Source organism: Nothoprocta perdicaria, unplaced genomic scaffold, assembly GCF_003342845.1.
Source record: "Nothoprocta perdicaria isolate Ctin4 unplaced genomic scaffold, notPer1 scaffold_186, whole genome shotgun sequence".
In the NCBI taxonomy this organism is placed as follows: Eukaryota; Metazoa; Chordata; class Aves; order Tinamiformes; family Tinamidae; genus Nothoprocta; species Nothoprocta perdicaria.
This window is the reverse complement of record NW_020455049.1, coordinates 319,487-338,246: the sequence shown is the minus strand read 5'-3', so window position 1 is coordinate 338,246 and position 18,760 is coordinate 319,487.

Below are 18,760 nucleotides of genomic sequence, written 5' to 3'. Positions count from 1 at the left end.
ATTCTGGTATTGCTGGCCAAACAATAAAGCAGATATATTCTGTATTGGCTAAAGTAAGTGGATATAATACATTCTTGTTCTGATATGTTTTGGATGCAAAATGTTACAACAGAATGTTGTCAGAATAAAAGTTTCCTAGAGTCTACTGAATTTGCCTAGCTGTTTATCCTTTTTCTGGAATATGCTCAAGTATATGCACACTTTAAATGCCAAAATGAGACGGGACCCAAGGACTGTGGGAACAACTAATTGAAATTGCATTTGTGTTCTGACAGAAAGTAGTAATGTGGCTAATTGCAGGAAATATCCCTTGTGGCGTTTTTCTTTAGGATCCCAGGAGGCTGGTGAAGTGAGTGGAGCACACAAGACAGGCAACAAAAATGTTATAAGATAAAGCTGTCAAAAAGCAGTCTAATGTACAAGGAAGATGATGGTTATCACATTGGCATAGGCTATTCATTAACTGGAAGTTGAGAAAACAAATATTATTCTTAAATCACAGCCAGCTACCAACATGAAACTATGTTGTCTAGTTTCTCGCATTTTGGATTTGCATCTCCGTGCCATGTTATTGAAGTCTAGTAGCAAAATGTCAATGTGAATATCATACTAGGTGCTGTCTCAGTCCTTTAACATGCTCTTTTTAGAAAATTGCATCTGGAAGATGCTTAGATTAACTAGTTTTCAAATAAATACCTGTTTTGCTTCATCAGATGAAACAAAACACAATTCCAGAAGTGGAGGGCAAGTGAAGTCAAAAGTGAGTTTACAAGTCAATTGACTCCTTGGCATCTGCAATAACAAACAGTTATGACATCTGGATGACAATGGAGAATTGGAATACTAGTAAACAGGAACTTTTATGCATAGTTAAGCCAAAGAGCTTAAGTTTTGTGATATCACTCAGGCAAATAATACAATTCTGTGAAGATTTGCCACATTAGCCAGGGCATCAGCAATTGTACTAGCTAGGGCAGTACTGGTTCTTAGTCCATGTGTGAAAGCCAAAGAGCCAGAGCCAGGAAGGCCTTTCTCCTGGGATATGTTGTCCGACAATTAGCTGTCTTTGTACAGAGATTTATGTCTTCTGAATCACTCTTATGTTGGCCACTGACAGAAATGGAGTATTAGGCTTGGTAGGCAGTTGTTTTGCATTATGCATGGTTCTGTGATGCAGATGTAGGTATCCATTACTCGGTGAAATAACAGCACACTAAAGATTTATCTTTTCTTCCATTTGCAAATAGCTTTCCTTCCAGCGTACTGAAAGTTGACATAGTTCATAGAATCTGACTGTTACAAAGGGACAATAATCTTCCTTTTAGTGACTTTGGTTAACAGGCATTTCCAGTACCTGTTCCTGTTATAGAAAGACTAAATATTCATATATTGCTGATCTGATTTTAAATTTCAGAAACTTTCATAAAACTTCCTTGTTTTGAATTTGTGGTTTTTAGACAAAGGTGAACTTTGTCAAGTTCGGTTTGTATGGAGCCTATTTCATCCTTGCTGCCTTTTAGCATCTCTGCGTTACAGCATCTGATTCCGAGGATGCTGTTTGTGATATTTACTGTCCTCTGTTGTTGAAATGTCACCTTTGGGACCCTGGCTATCACTGGACATACATTAATCCTTCTAGCGACTTTTAATGTTACTGGTAATGTAGTTATAATGAGGGAATAGACAAAATTTGTTCTTGTAGGAGACGATTATTTGAAAATCCATGGAATGAAGAGTATCCCAGGATGTTAATATTTAATCATTATGGTGCACTTTCTTTAGTACTAGCTTTCTAGAAGTGAGAACTTACTGTTTCCCTCCCCAGAAGAAATAAGATTGACTCTATTGTTATTTCTGCAAGAACAGAATATAAATTTGGAAACAAGGCTATGTGGTTATACCTAAGTGTTATTATCGATCTGCCATTGTCATTCCATTCTGTAGTTGCTGCTTTTTACTATAGCTACTTTTTAAAAGCAAATAATCTATTTCAATTGAGGATGTATTTTCAGAGATACCAAGCAGTATGTTGATCTTGGTCTTCTCTGCTTTAATCTGTAGTGCTTCTTGAGCAGTTTATATACATAAAACTTTCACATTCCTCAGGGTCTGAGCTGAAGCTTCTGAACTTTCAAGATACTTTCATCTAAAGAGCTGACTTCAGCCTTTCTTGTGTGTGCGATATTTTTAAAAAAATATTTCAGTATTATTTTATTGTGTAAACACTGTTTGCTAATTATAATCCTTCAGTAGGACTTACTCTAACATCTGGAAAGATGGAACAAAAAGATCATGGATTGAAGGTGCTTTTGTAATTGTAGTGTCTGTGTAGAATAATTTGAATGATAGAACAAATCTTCTTTCCTCAAAAGAGCAAAGAGGGAGAGTCCTTGGTGGAAAATAATTTTGATCACTGATTTTTATTTTTTTCCTCTCCCACCCCAATTAAGTGCATATTTTACTTGGTTTTGTGCGTATGTGCAAGAGAGAGATCTTAGCATGTGGTCTAATTATCCCTCACATTTTTCAAGTTTTATGGTTAGTAACTAATACAAGTTTAATAAGCCCAGCTTTGTTTCACTCTTGTTATATTAATACAAAGAAATGACTTCTCCAGGTGATGTGTAAATAGTATTTGATTGGGTAGACGATTTGTTGGCTGATAAAAAGAATACTACATAACAAAGCCAATTCAAACAGCTGATCTGTTCAGTGGTACTTCTGGGTTGGTGGTATCATGCTGAGAATAAACAGAACTTGTTTAGTGACTGGAAATGAGTTTTTATTATTCCTTGGAACTGCTTCCACTTTGGATTTTTTAAAACCCTCCACTTTTCTCTGACTTCACTGGTATGTTTAATGCTTTAAATTATATTGATAGAAAGTTGTTGTATACACATTAGTGTATGTGCAAGTTTTATGAAATTTTGTACTGGATTAGCTAACTTAGTTCTCAATGTGAATGTGAAATAAAACAGCATTTCAATGTTCTGCCTCAGATTTTCTCTGTAAGATCCCTTTGACTAATAAATGCATCAGAACTTAAGTGGTTCAGATATTATATTTTCCAGAATCTACTGGAGAAGATTAAGTCCTTTATTCTACAATTAGATTTGTCGAAAGGATACCACATCATATGAGCAGGAGTAAACAAGGCTGCAGCAGCCCTTAGGAGCCTTTATTATGAAAAGCTGCACAGGTTTTATAAATGCTGTGTCACCCTTCATCCTTTCTCTTTGAGGAACTGTACCTTTTACTAAAGCAAGTCAGTGAAGAAGTATATGATAAATCTGAAAAATTATATGAGAATGTTGTAAATACTTTCATATATGGGAGTGGAAGAGAAAGTCAAAACAGTGTGAGTGCCTCCTTAAATGGCAGCCATCTGGTTGTAATGTCCAGTATAGGCTTTCATATGATAGGTCTTGTCAAAAGAAAAATTATATTATCTGGCTTTCTAGAATGGCTGTTTCAGGGCAAGACATAAAGTTTTTACTAGGGAAGGACTATTGCTTTATATTGCTCCAATTTCTCTCCCCAGCAGATTTACTCATGACAGCATTTTTCTGCCTGCACATTGCAAAATTGAAAGACCGAGCTGATACACGCATGAACTGTGAACCTTTCTGCAAATTGCCCATCTTAAAGAAAACTAATAATGACATTGGTATTTCATATTGATCTGTGTTAGACCACAGCTGCATTGTTCTCAGTGTTTTGGGTGCTGCAGTAATTTATTTGTGTGTGTTCAGATATGGGAATGATTGCAGATGTGCCACAATAGCCTCTGTTTACTCTGGTTCTCAATACCATACCTATGAGGGAAATATTTTAAACTCAGGATCTGACAAGTGAATACACATTTCTTTCCATGTGTGTCATGCATAGTATGTGAAATCATATGTGTGTCAGAGCTTCTTTGTCGTGGCTTGGTATTATGAGAACAAAAGAAAGCTGGAGACCCCAGTGAGAATGTTAGAGAGGGATTAACAGAGCCTTGTAGCTATGGAGTTAAGCTGGGGTTCTGTTTTCACTGCCAATGACATCTTGATTTATGCATACTGGGTATGTTTTTAAACACAGAAGCAATAGGAAATAAGATGGTCTGCTTCTAGCCTGTGTTTCCTGCAAGGCTCTTGGCTTTGCCTTCCAGTTAAACAACGGCATTTGGGAGCATAATCTTGTCATTCCATCCATTTATTGCTGTTTGTTTGTTTTGCCAGTTATGTAAAGCTGCAGGCTCGAATCTATTCTCCCCTTCCCCAGATCTTCCTTGCAGATACAAGTTGGGAATGTACATTCAAAAAAAAATCTCTTGTGCACGTCCTGTTTGCAAATTGTGTTATTTCCTTCAGTCTTGCGCTCCTACTGAGAATATGCCTTGAAGGATGTCTTGTACTTGCATCTGATAGAGTTTTGTAAATACTAAGGATAAAAGTGCATATGTTCATGAACAGTATGAGTATAGCAGCCAGCAAAATGGTTTTAACTGGTGTATGAATCTATAGCTTTTTAAGAAATATTTGGTGATGGTACAGATAGCCAAGCTTTCTGAACTGTATTTTTTTATTTGTTGTTTTTAAACTTGGATGTGTATTAAGAGAATGTAGTCTAATAGTGGTGAATATTCAGACTATCAGTATGAAACAATGTAACCACGGATGAACTTGCATGAATGCAGAAAGCAGCAGCTTGAAATAGAAGTATAAACTAATTCCTACTGCTTTATTTATTTATTTCAAATTGCAGATTGCTGAACTAAACAAGCATGCAAAGTTGAGAAAGGTTAGCCATGATACTCAGCATAACAAAAAGGAAGGTATCTTCCATAACAAGTGTTTCGAAGTGGCCTGTTGCTGGTCATTTGCTAAAAAGTGATGTAATTTGTAATTCTAATTGTGTAGCATCTTAGTATTGATGCCTTAAAGCCTTAAAAAGTTCAAACTTTTGTTCACTAAAATCTATTAGTTTTTTTTGCATACGTGTTTAATACAAAAGTAGAATGAATGATGGAAATTAAATATGACAAATGAAGGAAATTCTAGAATGTATTGAGGGAGTTTTATTATGGAAATGACTGGGATTAACCTCCAACCTGGTCTCAGTTTTCTTTGGTATTAAATTGCTAATACAAGATACTGCTTATTAACTTCCCATGGAGTAAAATCTTATTGCTACATGTTCTTTTGTAGACAACGCTAAATCAACCAAATTCTGAAATCATACTGAAATATCTGGCCACCAACCTGTTTTGTAGACAAAGTGCACTTAGTGTTGATAGGAAGTGAAATATGTCTTCAGTATCTGAGGTAGAAAGCACCTGTGTGTTGCTGCCTTTCTAGTCCTTGAAGTGTCCTAGAACAATGAGGCTATTTTTTTTGCTACTGCTGGAGGGCAGTGGCTTGAGGAACTTAGTCCTAATGCTGCTCTGAAGTGCGGATTTCCTCATTCTGCCCTTCTCTGCTCTTTGCAATGCTCATTTCTAACATCATACCTAGAATTTAAATTGCTTCTTTTGTCATCCTTGGGTTGCCAAGATATGCTGAAATTTAGGTAACTTTAGTTCAGTAGTGTCTAAACTTAAAATTGCTTTATAATTTTGTTTTTGCTTAATTTTCCTATTTTTTTCCTGTTGATGGTTAGAATAATTTGCATCTGTATACAGGAGAAATGCTGCTAATGTTTGTTTTGTCTTGTAATGAATAAATCTGGTTTAGAAAGTTATTCTTCCTAATTCACATCCTTAGTGTCTTTGGTTCTAATTAGTAGGTATTAACATATGTATTAAAAAGCCAAATCTGCAATTACTATTTGAAAATTAAAATGCTAGGTTTAGCTCATCGTTCTGTGTTATTTGAATTTGTATTGAATAAAGCATTAGGGCAGAGAAGTAGGAAAGCTCTAAAATTATGGCGTAAAATTACATCAATAAAAATGAATTTACACATGCCAATTCCTCTCACAGTAGCCATGCAGTTGAGCAAAAAAAAAAAAAAAAAAAAAAAGATAAATTGGTTGCTGCTCCTCCTGCCTACTATGGAAAAAAACAAAATGTAGGATTGTTGAGTTGAAAATGATTTAATAATAAAGTGCTTCTGCAGTATGGAGAGGGAGGAAATCAGGTGGATCACTTCAGGATTTCCCTCTTAGGACAAAACAAATATGTATTTGTTTTGACAGTTGTATTAGTGCGCTGTTCAGTATAAATGTTTGTACTACTAGGTCTGTAATACCCCCCAGCGTAGAGCTGAAGAAGCAGGAGCTCTGGCAGCGTTAAAATGTGGGTTATTGCTTCTGCTGAGGTGCTTGCTGTGCTTTTAAGAACTTCTGCTCTCCTCTGCAGAAAGGGAAAAGAGAATAAACTGTTGTCCAACTGTTGTGGAACATGATTCAGTACCTTGTTATGCTCACTGTGCACTGTATCTCTTAAGCAAAAAGCAAAGTATTGTGCATAAAAGAGGGTTGTGGCAGAAGCTGAAAGGTGTGTAAATGCAATTTTGAAGATTTTTTTTCTGTGGAAAAGACCTGAAGCATGTAAATTTACAACTTTATTTCTTCTGATAAATTGAACCATCATATTTTGTAACAATAATCTTGCTATTAGCCATAGAAAATGTGTGCTGTAGTTCCCTGAGCATTTTAGGGCAGCTAAACTGCTCTGAGAAGTGCTGCCTCAGAATTCTGACCACTGCTGGTGTTTATTCCCCTCTCTTTTGCTAGCTCAGGTGCTTGTTGGATCTTGGTAATGGTGCAGGCTAAAATGGAAAGAAAATAACATTTAGATTTTTTCTCTGCTCGGTTCTTGATGCAATACATTGTACTGCTGCAGAAATACCTCTGCCTGGGAGGGAGGCAGAGAGAGACAGAGGAAGCAGGAGATCAAATGACCAGCAAGAGGTGAGGGGGAGTGGGATCAACTCTCATGGTGGTAGTGGCAGTTTGTTGGCTTAAATTATTTGCAGGACTGTGGAGGTGGTATCAGGATCCCTATGCACTAGATGACAGATAAAATGAGCTTTTAAAAATAAAACTGGCTAAAAGGATTACATTTTCGGTTAAGTAGTAGGTCCTCTGAGAAACGACTTTTCAACTGTCTGTAAAGTTACTCCTCTAATTTGCTATGACGGTGGATGTAGAAATGTCACCTGGACAGAACATGCTTAAACTCGTGTCTAGAGGAGGAAAACTGACTTTAAATTTGATGTTGCAGTATAATTAATTAGGATGGCAGAATTACCTGCCCTGGTGACTGCAAGAGTAAAGGGAAGGGCAAAATTGTTGTAACAAGCTGGTTGTCATCTTGCCAGGTAGCCTGTTTAATTGCTGCTGATGTCTTAGAGTTTGTGATGGTGTTCCATCCATATGTATGAAACTTTTCAAGAAATAATAATAAGGTTGATATACCTTGGCAGGTTGATAAATTTAATGTACTTGCCACAAATGTAATATTAGCTGTTCTAACTTGAGTGCCATGTTGCAACAGTAGCTTGTTTGTCATTGCCACTCATTTGCTGCTAAATATCAGGCTACCTGTCATATATGGGTTTTTTTGCTACAGCACAGTGAATGCAAATCTGATACAGTCTCTACCATTTGTCCTCTGTCACTTTTGGTAATAACAAAAAAGCCTCAGCACTAAGTCATGTCTCTGTTGTGCTAATTTTTCTCCTGACATAATGCTTCCTAGCTAGGATGCCACATGTCTTGGGGACAGGAGTGGATTTGGACTTTGGGGGAAGGAAAAAAAAAAAAAAAAAAACACCAAAAAAAAAGCCCCATCACTCATTAAAGGATACAACTATTAGGCATGAAATCCTGTTTATTGAATATGTGATTATAGACAAATTGTCATAAATGACTTCCCTCTCTTTCAGTGCTGCAAATGGTGATCTCGTGCTGGTCAGGGAACCAAAGATAGCAAGAACGTGCATCACTTAGTATCTGCTAGTTGCATGCTCCCAGACAGGTATCTATGATGTGAAAATTAGTTTACAAAACAAAAATGCTTTCATATGAAATCAAGTGAAGATCTCAACTAAAATTCATTATAGCAAAGGTCTTAATTAACTTCTTTTGATAGTTGTGCGTTGTTTTGTGCAAGACTCACCATAAATAAGTGCAGTTTTGTTCAGCCTGAAGTTATCTACCTGCTCTTCACAGTACATTCTTCTGGTCACTCCTAAACTTTCTGATTTTGTTGCTTTTTATTTCTTTTTTTTATAGTATTTGTGTTTCTTAAGATGTGGGAGGCAAAGTATTGATACACTTGTTACAGAACCGAACATGCTGTGCTGAGTCTCAGTGCTTTACAGGTGGGTAGTGCGTTATGAAATGCAATCATGTAGGTTTATCAGGAGCAGCTGTTTTTGTTCTGTCGAAGCTTCCATCTGAGTTGGGGGGAGAGAGATGGTGGCTTTTAGAGATTAGCTGGTGACACTTTTCTCTGGGTAGTGTACAGAGCTACTGTAACAGAGAGAGAAAGCGAGAAGGGACTTGTGAGAAAACAAAAGCTCTGCTGGTCTTTTTTGCGTGAAAAGAAGCCTTCAAGATTTGGGTATCTGCATGTGGGTCTAGCTGCGGATGTCCTTGCTTAGAGGAGTGCCTGACACTTCCTACTTCAGCAGAGATCTAGCTGGGCTGTTACAGACACCATTTGGACATACAAGGCCTGGATGAGGAGTCAGAGCAGCTGCGTCCTTGTGCAGGCGAGAGGGCGGATGTCTGCTTTATTGGATTACCTCTTGTCAGATCATGGCAATGCATGCTTCTTAAATCCCTCGGGACAGAGAGGGAGTGTCATATAAGCGATGGCTTATTTTAGGTAAACTAATTTAGACAGCAGTCCGTTATATTCTTTTCTGCTGAGAAATGCTGGAATGTTTTACTAGAGGGTAATGTTCAATCTTCAATGTGTATATGTAAGATGCTGTGGTTTTTGGGGGCAGGAGCTGCATGGCAGGTAGGAGCTGGGCAGAGGGCCTGCAGGAGCTTCATTAGTTTCTTCACCCTTTGTTTTACTGCAGGAAGTGGTGAGTAAGTGCTGGCTTTTAATGCTATTCCTGTTCTCCTGCTTCAACTCTTACCGTTTTTTTCCTAAGCTTATGCTGTTAAGAGTTGACAGTAAACATTAATTCAACTGGCTCCTTTTGTATTAAGGGGAAACTATGAAATCTGCCATAGCAAAAGAGCAACGAAAGATTTTGGGGTTTAATTCTTGACTATTTGAACCTGATATGTTTGGAGAAAGTGGTATAGTTTTTATGGATCTTCAACACGGTTGTTGTTTATTATAGAATTATTGCTATGCTCTAGTCTTGTACCGATTTCTTAGTATATACAGCAAATGTTTTGCTCTCCAGCTGAAGGAGAAGAGCTCAAGCCCAGAAAGGGCTTGAGAAGAGTGTCTTTTAAACAAGCACTATACTGTGGTTAGTTATCGTTATCTTGTAAGGGGCAGCATTGCTCCTACACTTCAGATTGTAGTTCTGTGCTCTCTCTCATGGTGTTTGGAAAGCCTCCAAATACTGCGCAGGAGTGGATTAGTCGTCTTCAAAGAGGGAAGTCTGCTGCCTTTTGCGACTTAAGACACTGCTGCTGCAACACTGCTGGCCATACCGAGAAGGGGCAGAATGAGGGATTGCTTTTGGGACTCTAAGGTAGACATAAAAAGCAGTCCAACAAAGATAATCCCTTCAAAGGAAAAGCTCTGATGTTCGAATTACATAGTAAACCTAGAACAGCTTCTTGTGTTACAAGAGAATAAGTATTTGTCCTGTGCATATACTTTATGTAGTCATGACAGTGAACTTTGTGTCCAGATTTTTGCAAATGTGATACGAGTGAAGCTCTTAATCTTGTCTTTTAAGTACAATGGATACTTGCTTGGAAATACTTTTAAGTACCGTTTTTTTACTCCCTCATAGGGTAGTCATATAAAAGGTTCATTTAGGCTGTGGTACCACTGAGGGGGAAAGGAGGCTGGGAATTTCCAGAATCTGTTCCGGCATGGGAAGAAAATAACTGTCTTGTCAGTTTATCATGTTTAGTAAACTACAGTTGCTGTTTCAACAGTCTGTGCTATGCAGAATGGGGACAAGGACTTTTTGGGAGGCAAGGAGCTGTAGGAATGCCTTTTTATACTGTTGATGATCACAAACTGATGATTATTTGTAGGAAGTGGTAAATAATAGGGCCGTTATATGGGTATAGTCCTAGATTTACATATAGAATAGTAGAATTTGAAAAGTTCTTTGAAATGGTTTATCAAATGAAGAGATCTCAATAATGAAGAGACTGATAGTAGTTGGATGATTCTTTCCTTTAAAGAGCAAATTAATTGAAAAATTTGAAAAAAATATTTGTACAAACTGATCTGTGTGGGTTCAGACTCTTGAGGAGAGATGTGTTGTGTTTAGGTGTTTCACCTGTTTCCTGAAATAAAGGCTCACAAAGTTCGGTAGTTCAATTGTGAACTCTCTGGAGTTTTGTTTCCTCCTCTTGGCTGTAGCACTCTCTACCCAGTGTAATTGGGAACATTTTACAATGGTAATGAATTTGGCGAGAAAAGAGCCCTTTGCCTGCTGCCAGAGTAAAGCAAATAAACAAATAAGGAAAACAAAAGATGATCCCTCCCTGTCCCCTTTGCTGGTTGCATGGGGCGGCTGGCACCGCGGGGCCATGCTGGCAGAAGGGTGGGCTGTCCTGCTGCGCATGCCATGCAGATGGCCTGGAATCAGGCCACCCTGAGCCAAGGAGAAAATACCCCACTCTCAGCCATCCCGCTTGTGGTTTAGTTTTGTGATTTAATTGGAACCAAAGCTAACTTAAACATAAAAGAGAGGGGAAAAAAGTGCATCGTCAATTAAAACTGTTTTTCTGTTTCCAAAAATTACATCACAGTTCTGGTCTCCTGACTATTGACTCCATCCTTGTATTTCCTAAGGAGAATTCTTAAATTCTTCCACAGACAAATGTTAGTGGCTTCTTCATTTTAATGGTAAAACCTTTCCTTTTGGAGACACCTTACTGCTAAGAAAGTCTCACTATGATCACTTGGACGGAAGACAGCGTTACCTTTACGTAGTCACCTCTTCTGGATCTTGGCAAAACATTGGCCTTTTGCTTTCAACAACAGTGAGGTGATGCTTCCAAGGCAGCAAATAGAGTGCAGTTCCTCAGGAGTATTCCGGGCATCTACTTGTACTGCCAGAGTGATTTATATCTAGAGCTGTGACAAACAAAAGTAATCTGATACAACGAAAGTAAATACATTTTGTAGTCCTCTTTGAGCAACCTGCAGTCCCAAACTCTGAACTCTATTTGAATATTTTGCATATTAAATTATTAACTGCAAAAAATATACTAAATGTTACAATATCGGGTCCGTACCTGCATTCATCTAGTGTGTTGTTGTCTTTACCCCTGGCTACAACTGCAGGCTTCTCATTGCTTATCCAATCTGCAGGTAGCATGTGAGAGGAATACTTCTCTTTTTGTGTAGCTTTCATATTATTTGGTCAGTCACCATTAAAGAAGCAAAGCAAAAAATGTATTTGAGAATGCAGTAATGATCCTTTGTAGTTATTCAGCCAAAATCTGATACCATTAAGGAAGTAGAACACTCTGCCTTTAATTGAAGGATTTGATAATGATGTTTTGTAGCCAGTTTATAGGTAAAATCTGATTCTTGTCACGTATTACTTTCAGATCTGGAGAAGGAGCAGCTGCTGTTTGTGCAATGAAATAATTTTAGGAAGAAAATGGAAAATGACTTAACCTAATTCTTCAGTGCAGTGTTTACGCTGTGAAATGGGGACTGGTAGGTTAGCGCTTCCTGTTGTTCAATTAGAGTTTGTTGAATGCTGCCCTTTCACAACTGGTGGAAGTATAAAGCTGGGGTTTGGGTTCCTCTAAATGCTTAATGACTGTGAAGACGGTGTTGTTTAGAAAATAAAGTTCAAGTCATCTGTTTCCCGTAAAATTTCAAGAATGCGATACAAATCCATATTTACAATAACAAAGCACAAATCAGATTGACTTTTTAGAAGCCAGTGACAGTTTAAGGTTGGTGCTACCTAAACAGTCATAAAAGGCCCAATAAAAGTACAAAAAATACTTTCGGATGTACCCAGCATGCCAGGACCTACTTTAGACATGGCCCTTATTTAAGAACACGGAGGGACAGGATAAACTTTCAAATAGTCTTTGGTTTACAAGATTGTGCTGTGAAAGAATCTAAACATAAGTGGGGAGGTATTTCCTTGTGATGAAAATAGCCTGCAACTCCGTGTGTTGGAGGGAGCGTGTGCGTGTGTCTTTTACTGGCCTTTGATACCAGATTGAGTGTTAAAGCATGAACCTATTGGAGAACTGTGTGTTGTACAGGTGCGTTTTGGGGTGCAAAGGAGTGCATGGCAGTTACAGCTGCATTATTTTCACACTGAAAGTGAAATACAAGGAAACAGTGCTCCAAAACCAGCGCTTCCTACAGAGATGTTGAATGTGTTCCAGAAACTTTTTTGTGTTTTTTTTTGTTACTACAATTTCTTGAGTGTTAGTTATTAATTTTCAGCACAGAGAAACCTCTTAACTTTGCTCTAAAGAATTGGAGAGCGAAAAAAAAAAAAAAACCCAAACCCTATACTGGCTATATATATATATATATTAAAAAAAAAGCACACACATTTAGACCTTCATCTCTTAAGCTCTCTATTTACCAAAGATCGTTGGTGAATATGACCACTCCCTTCCTTTCTTTCTCTTTCTTTTCTGCCATGTTTGACTCATCTGTAAAGTGAGGCTTGTGTGATAGTTCTGCAACATCCATGTGCTGGGCTGCAGCCTTTACTTGAGAGTAGAGCAGGTGGATGAGGATGCATGACATCCCATTCAGTTATGGGCTGGAAGGGGTTTTTGCACCGGTGTGTGCTTGTATCTGAGCGAACACAAGTTGCTCCAAAATCTACCTTAGTTTCCAAGAATGACTTACAACAATCTAGTCTACCAGGTCTTTTTCTTCTTCACAGACTAAGGAGCTGTGTTCTTGAAATAGCTTGTGTTTGTAACAAATGAGAGAGCAGGTTTTTTCAGAGCAATGCTTTCATCAAAGTTTTATTATAGAAATGTTTTAAATAAGTAACAACCTCAAATATGAGAGCCTTGGGTTGATCTTTTCTTAGTCCTTAAGTGCAGGTTCTTGCTCTTGGACTGTTCTTAAATGCCCGAAAATAGAAAGACTGAGCAATGGTTTGTATTCAAACATATGCAGTTTCCAAAATCCATCAGATAAAAAATGAGCAGGTAGGAGAGGAAGCAATATTGTGGTAAGAGAAGGATGGCGCTTTTTTACAGGCTCTAATTCCCTTGCCTTCTGTGGGCTTTGGACCACAGTCATGTGTTAATGTAAGGAAAGTTATTTTGCTTCCTAAGTTGAAGGGATTAACCTGTCGCTGATTATTTCAGTGACTTCTAGAAATTCAGCTGTGTGGTTTTGCATTCTATTTAGCAGGCAGTATTATTTAACTACCATTTTAAACACAAGTGCAGGAAAATTTCAGTTGTTCCTTTCAAGTTCCCCAAATTTTGATGAACTTAGTCGAGTTTTCAATCTGAACTACCTAAGTGTTCCTCAGTTTATTGTGTCTTGTATTTCTTACCACCTTCCATCCCCAATTATCATTCTGCATGCCAGGGGTGTGGTAATGCTTCATGGCCAAGACGCTTGCATAAGGATACTGGGAAGCTGTTGGTGCCCCAGTGCTCTCTGATTTCAGGTAACTGGTGCTTTGTGGAGTATGAAGTGTATGCAGACAGCACTCCAGGAAAGCTCCAATATCCATTGTGGATAATATCAAATACGAAATAGTAGTGAGACATTCTGTCAAGTATTTGGTAGTTCAATGTAAAAATATTTTGTTGGTTTTTTTAAAAAAAACTTCTTTGCTAGATGAAAAGCAAACTAGCTGTCTTCATTGAAATCCTTGCTGAAGAAGCTGATAAAATGCTTTTAACCTTGCTGTTTGCAAGTCAATTTTCTTAGCTTTCAGAGGGAGGAAAAATGTTGTGCTCTGTGTGTTTATACCCTATTGATACAAATATTTGCTAGGATAATTTACTAAAAAGTACCAGTGAACATGGAATAAAATATTCTGTTTACAAATAGAACTCTTCTTGTTGTAGCAAACTGCATTTCAGATTTTCATGGGGTGACTGAAGGTTGTTAGTGCAGGAATCAGATTTGAGTTTTATTTGAATTTGATTATCATGGTGGGTCAGTATAGGCATATCTTTCTGTTCCTTTGTTCTTTCATTTCCCTTCTCTAAAATGACTAAGTCCCATCTAGAATATTTTGAGATCTGCTGATAATATAAAAACTTGGATATAGTTACATCCTTGAGATATTTAATCTGCATGTTATCAGGCTGGTAAGAAGACTTTAACATTGGTATGCATGTTAGATATCTAGGTAGGGAGTTGGACAAATGATTTTTTTTTTTTAATGGAGTGACTTTTATATTAGCATAGACTGCAGAAAATGCAGCATGCCTTTAAAGTTAGGGAACTGATAGCTCAGTAATTTCAACGTGACTAAAACTGATCTGAAGCCTCAAAAAGATTTTCACTAAATGAGAATTTTTTGTAGCAGCCATAGTCATGTTTCTTGGAGAAAATTTATTTTTTAACTCAGATGTATTTCTGTCCACTTCAAGATGAGTGTTGCACAATTTCCTCTCCCTCCAGCCCCCCATGCAATTGAAGCCTGGGCTACTTTGGCTGCAGTCCAGCTTGAATGAGGCGACGTAGATGTAGTTATCCGCAAAATGTGCTCTTACCTGTTGATCCTGGGAATACTAGGTGGGTGTTGGTTTCTTTGAATTATGGTGGCTGGATTGCTGAAGGAACAGCTTTTCCCTTTCCTTTCATCCTGGCACAAGCTTCATGTCACTAATACCAAGAAGCAAACAGTGAAAACACCCTCTTATCTGATAAGGACACAGACGTGTGAGGCCTGTGAAACTGATTTGCCTTTTCCAGGTTCAAAACTGGACTCAGGCTGGTTCAGAAAAAAAGTGACTGGTAGCCAGTGGTATTTGACAAGTGGCTACTCCGTGTGCATTTTGTGCTCTTCAGGCTCATGGGCAAGTGTGCTGCCCTTTACTAAGGTAGCAGTCTGACTTGCAGAAACAATATTCTCCAGTTTTGGATTCAATGATTACTCTTGGATTCCAGTGAGATGGAATAGCAGATTTTTTGAGATAACAAGCTGATTTTTCTGTGCTGGAGAGACATTATATGGGTTTCTGCAAAACTAGGCATGTACAAAGTGAATCTTTTCCCCAAAATAGCCAGTGTGACCTTTTCTAGGCCAAACTGTCGGAGATGTTTATATTTTGATATTAGCTGATGAGTAAGAAATAACTGTAGTGTTATAGCCCAAGAAATAACTGATAGTGAGGATGCTATTTTGAAATTAAAAATTTCAGTTCAGCTTGGCTTATTTATACATTGAAGAAATAAGCAAGAGTTCTCAACAGAGCTACTCTTGTAAGCTGTTTCTAAGTTATTTGTGAGACACTAACAGGAATTTAAGATACATCTGGCATTACAATAAGCTGAATGAGTTCTGGCAGCATTTACAGTGGCAAGCTCTAAACAGTGTTTTGAGTAGCCCATTTTTCCGTAGAGATAAATCTCCTCTACTTTACACCATCTTTTCAAGGGAGCCTCTGAAAAAGCCAGTGATGCAGCAGCTTTGTCAGAGAAGCATACTTTACCATCTTGACTTCTTTTTTTTCCCCTAGAATATCTCAAGGCCTGAGGCAATGGGAAGGAAATGCGACACTCCCAGGTCCTGTGGCTGCTTCTGAATCCTGCTCGGGCTTTGAGTTTTCTATTGCCGCTTTGTTGTTAGCGTCATAACTGTGAACACGTTTTTCACTAAGAGTTTTTTCATAATGGTCTGGGGACATGCCTTTCCGACCAGAGGCGTAAAGCAGCAAATACCATTTTTAAAATTAGAGTTTGGAGGAAGTCGCTTGTATTTAGACGTCTTCACAAAACTTTCATCCTCAGTACCCTGATTTTCATTAATACTGCATCTTCATTATTGACTTTTAAAGATGTGATGTATTAGTCTGTTAGGTAATACATGATTTAAAATAATTGAGGATTTTAAAGGATGATTTTCCTCTGCTATGGACTCCTGCCTCTTTACTTTTCCCCCCCACCTCTCCGGTGCCTAAGAAGGGATTTGTTTCAATCCAGGACCTAATGAAGAGGTTTCTTTCTAAAAGGCAGATGTTTTCAGACAGAGAATTTTCCTTAAGAGGAAAACCTGCTAATATGTATTGGAAATATTAGTTCACTTCTTCCTGACTTACAGATGAGTTGTGCTTCAGTTTTTAAATTAGTGCCACTTTTCTGCTTGTCATGTAAGGGTACTATCTGATTTATAAAGGGCTGCATCTCATGAGAATGTGAGTTTTCTGTGAGAGAGCTGAGACTTTTACCAAATGGGAACTCTTCTCTGTTTGCCTACCTTTCTCTAAGCTGCTGCCCTAAATTGACAGCTGTATAGAGCTGTACAGCTGTTTAAGCTTATCAAGTTATAAATGGTAATCCTTATAACAGCCTTGGCAGGTAAATATTCTGTTTCCCAGATGTGAGTACAGAGATGGAAAGTGGTATGCTAAGGGGCTCCCTGTCAGTCACTGTCAGATTTTGGTTTTAAAAGTCACCAGTGTAGAACTCGGTGACATATTTCCAAAGGAACTGCATGCAACCTTGAGCAAATCAAGAAGGTATGTGTTTACATGAAGGAAGTTACAGCTTCTATCACCAGTATAATTTTGGAAGTGTGCTGAGAATGAGAGGAAGTGGAGGACTTCCTGCATTAGTTTCTGTGGCTGTGTGTAGGGGCTAATTTGCAGCTGTTTTGCACAATTGATAAGAACTTGCATCAGAAAAGGGAGAAGTCTCTTGAGATGCGAGCCAGTGTACCTTTGTGCTATATGAATCACTTAAATTTTTATTAACCTGGAAGTCAGAACAACAGTTAGGATGACTGTGCTACTTGTGTGTGTCTTTTTGATTTTTTTTTTTTCTTTACTACATTACTCTCCCATAGTATGTACTGTTGCTAAACTGTATCTTTAATATATTCTTCACCCTTTTGGGAAAGATTTCAGCATAAACAAAATACTTTCATAGTGACTAAAAGGTCCGTGTAGGGTGGAAGAAAGGAGTAGGTAGGGGCTATTTAGCCTAATGGTCATCTGGTACCTTTTATGGTTCTGCAGACATTAAAATGCTGAATATTAAATGGGAAGGGATTCATTTTAGTTGGAGAAGAGCAAAGGATGTGTGTGATGTACTAAAGAGAAGATGGAGTTATTTGCACTCCTCAGTGAAACACCTGAATTACTTTCATACAGATGGTGTGTTTGACTCCTGCACTTTGCATTTATAAACTGAATTGGCGAAATGTTAGTAAATGTTTAGTTATTTTCACTGTCTTTCTGTGATGACTATCAAGGTGTTAATTGTATTTGTCTTTCAGAAAGAGCAACATATGCCAGGTTTGATTAGTAAAGCCTTACTGTCTGACATAGATTTTTTTTGAGTGTTCATGATGATCACTAAGATGAAAATTTCTGGAATCTTGTAGTCATACTGAGGCGGAAGGGCAGGGTGGGACAGGAACCATTGGTGGAAATGTTGCTTCTAGGTGCATTTCAGAGAAAATGCTACTGTTAGAAAATAAGTTTTCCATGTGCTCTCTTGCAGACGTAGATATCCTGTATTAAACCCAGCAAACCAGAACGGTTGGGGTTGCTGTTTCCCCAACAACCTGGAGGGTGTGTGTTTACCTCAGATAACTGCAGTATGTTTAATATTACGTATTCCAAGATAACTGAGAAAGGGCCCTCTATTTTCAATGCAGAATAAAATGGATTAGATCATTCTCAATTAAGTGGCCAAATAGCTAGGCACAGAAGATTTTATAAAGAGATAATGACCTAATGTTTTAGGTTATTGTGAAAGTAAACTTTTCAAAGTGAAGGCTAAAGACAAAAGTGACAACCATACTAAGCTCTAGTCTAGTTTGCAATGTTAAAATGGAAAGCAGCAGGGAGTAGCTGAATTTCCAGAGTGCAACTGCTGCATGGACAATTCTGTAGAACATGCAAGAGATAACAGTACAAGTTCACATCCAAAAAAATACTTAATTTTCCAGGTGCATATAAAGGCCAGAGATGTTTGTATTCATTGCAGGCTGCATGTATTTATACCGCTCCTCCTTGGTGGCTTTCTCAGAAGTTGTACTCAGAGAATCAAAACACAGCTTTCTTTGAAGAGGCTTACGCAGGAGTTGACCGCTCCCAACAGACAGTAGCAGGTAGGGCAACTATGTTTGCTAGCAGTTCTGCCTTGACTGGCTTTTCAGTTTTTAGTTATTTTACCTGCGTAGGTGTTGAAGTTCCAAACTCTTCTGCCAGTTCAAGTGCATGTGCTGCGGTTCTTCTGTAGCTTTGGGTGAGGACAACATTCTGCAATATGTCAAGACTTCTCAGGCTTCAGGAAAGGGAAGAGATCTCTGAGGTCAGGTAAAATAAATCTGCTAATTAAGGAGAGGAATTTTCCTTTCCGTACATTTATATATACATAGTGAATTCTAAGTTACTTTCCATCACTCTTATTTCTAATTTTTAGCTATTTCACTTGTACTACTTTTCAAGAAAGTGGCTGAAATTGCTGTTC